The sequence below is a fragment of the Lagopus leucura genome, unplaced genomic scaffold (assembly GCF_019238085.1).
Source record: "Lagopus leucura isolate 7727_CA_CO unplaced genomic scaffold, USGS_WTPT01 Super-Scaffold_100016, whole genome shotgun sequence".
Classification (NCBI taxonomy): Eukaryota; Metazoa; Chordata; class Aves; order Galliformes; family Phasianidae; genus Lagopus; species Lagopus leucura.
In genome coordinates, this window is record NW_024962270.1 from 10559431 (window position 1) to 10562203 (window position 2773).

Genomic DNA, 2773 nt, shown 5'->3' on the forward strand with positions numbered 1-2773 from the left:
TTTACTGTCAAACATACTTTCGCTTTCAGCTTGAAATAAAAAGCAGAATGGATGCTCACCAAGAAAACATCTTTAGATGTTTCTAATGCACATTCTGTTGGAAGGAGTAATATTGAATAACTGCTTTAAAAAAAGCATAAACAAAAACCAAACGTACTCCAGGAAACAGGATCCCTGGCTTTCCATATGCTGTGTGTTCATTTTGTGCTCAGGCTGCTTCTTTGTACAGCTGCTAACACTTGGCTGGAGGCCTGCAGCCTCTCTCAGAGCTCTTGTCCTGGTCTGAACATATGGGTGATGAGGTCTGAACAGGACAGCAAATTATGTTTGAAAATGTTTCTTTGAGGAGTTTGGTATCTGTTGAGGATATCAAATATAAGCAGCATTTAAAGCCATTAACGCTATCCCTCTCAGAACTTCAGTGTTATTCAGTTTCACCCAGTTGCCTAGAAATGCTCTTAAAATTTGGCAGAAGCAGTGAAGAAGCACTACAGTGCCATGCCTTGTGTTCATGGCTATTTTAGAGTGAAGGGGGTCTCCTTCTCATCTTACTTGCACTGATGGAAATCCAGCAAAATCAATGGAATTCTTCCTGGTTTGCACCATCTAAACAAGTCAAAACAGACATCACTCACACCAAAAGACTTGCTTAAAGCTAGTGTATCATCATCTAGGATGGGAATCACCCTTTCTGAAGTTAATACTGATTATCTTGAACTGTTGGAGCTGGAAAAACTCAAGTCCTTCAATAAAAAAAGGGGTACTATGTGCAGTCTTGTTTGATTTTATGAAAAAAATTCAAAATCTTATAAGGCACACGTGCAGGCTGCAGTAGATTACTTTCAACACCCATTTGCAAAGTTTCTAATTATGAAGTTGTGGAAGAGGGTTTTAACATGAGCCCATATTTAAGGTAACAGCAACACTGAACAGTGATGGAGCAGAAACTTGGATCAAAAATAAAACAACCAATAACAAAAGAGAAAGAGTTCCATCCAAACATGTTTTCTAATCTGTTCAAAATCTACATACAGATACAGTAGACTAGGACTTATAAGCTGCTGGCTAAGTGATGCATTTCCTATAGCTAGGATCAAGAAGTTATAAATACAAATCAAGGCATGGCCACTTATTTGTGGGAAATAACTTAAATGAAGTAAGGCATAAGAGTTACAATGTAGTAAGTTGACATAAAAGCACACAAAATTAAAAGAACTCAGAAGATGGCACGAGATGAAAAGATTCAGCTCAAAATAGCAAAAAAAAAGGAACTACAGACCACCCGACGTATTATAAGACATTATAACATCCAATTAGTAATTGAAAGGGAAAAAAGAGAACTTGTAAGAGGTGAAAATCACCAGCATTAAAGACCTGCAAAAATGTAATTGAAAGTTGATAATTTGGATGTGAAAAAAATATCCTTAAAGTATAATAACAACCTGGTAGTTTGCCTATGGGATCTTACGATGGGATCTCGGTGAAAGAATAACCAAATTCACGATGAGAACACCTGTGCATTTTACTGCAATATGATTTTATACAATGCCATTATTATGCTAGATTGGCTTTGTTAAAATTGCAAAAGTTAGAGTTCTACAAGTAATAAAATCTATTTCTGCTGATGAATTTCTTTGCCATCCCTCCCAGGAGGGAAATGTTTCTTGTGGTTAGTCAAATGGGAAGTAACATGTCCTACAAATATATCTGCATATTTACATATAACTACTAAAACTGCACTTTGCTGAGTTACAGATAAATTCACAGCACCTGAAAAATAGTTTTATTCCTTAATAAGAAAGAAATTGGTATGAGAATAAACCCAGACAAAATGCTCAGAAAAGACAAAGCATGCTTTTTGAAAGGTTGGGTAGTGGGATGGCCTCAAAGACAAATCCACGATGCACACATCAGGAATTTCTCTATAAATAATGATTCCAAACATGGTAAATACAACAATCTGCATTTTCCCTTTCACTACTTTTGTTGGTAAATTCCTGGCTTACCAGGAATTTAAGAACTCTCAGCAATAATTTCCTTTTTTTTACTTCTGATTATTTCAGTAATTTAAGTAGAAAAACACTGAGGATTCTTCTTCATTTTTAGTTAGCCAGATGGGCACAAGACCGTATGCATCAGTACAATTAACAGTACATCTTTATCTGGCATAATCCTTTGTAAACAATGTGCGAAGATTGCAGTACTCATGCTTATTCTTACATATATTTTTAACCAGAAAACAGGAACGTTAAATAAAAGAAATACGAAGGGCGCTGTAATTCTGAACACTAAGATGATCGTAAGCGTGAGGGATCTGCAACAATACTTGAGAAGCAGCATAATCCATGAGCTGAAACAGCAGTTCTGAGGCCTTCTGGTAAGCATGTTTTTCTGGAATATCCCCTCTAGAATGTTTTCTTTAAGTTTGTTAAAACAAGTGAAGCCTGCCCACTCTCTTATGTCTTGCTTGATTGGTTTCTTTCCAAGTATGACATGATCTCAGTCCATATGGTTTAAATTAGGGTGAGGCGCTTTGCAACGCTGTGACAAAAAAGAGCAAGTCATAACAAAGCCAACCAACTGCAGTAACATGTTCAGCAAGACCACAGCTATGATTGCTTAATTCTACGGACTGGAGCCACGTGAAGAACAACCACAGATCTGACATGGCAACAGCTAACAAAAGTTTCTCCTGCACCATCTCCTGTCATCTGAAATATTCCTTTGCCAGCTTCTGATATCATAATTTGCCTCCACAGTTGTTTAAATGCCA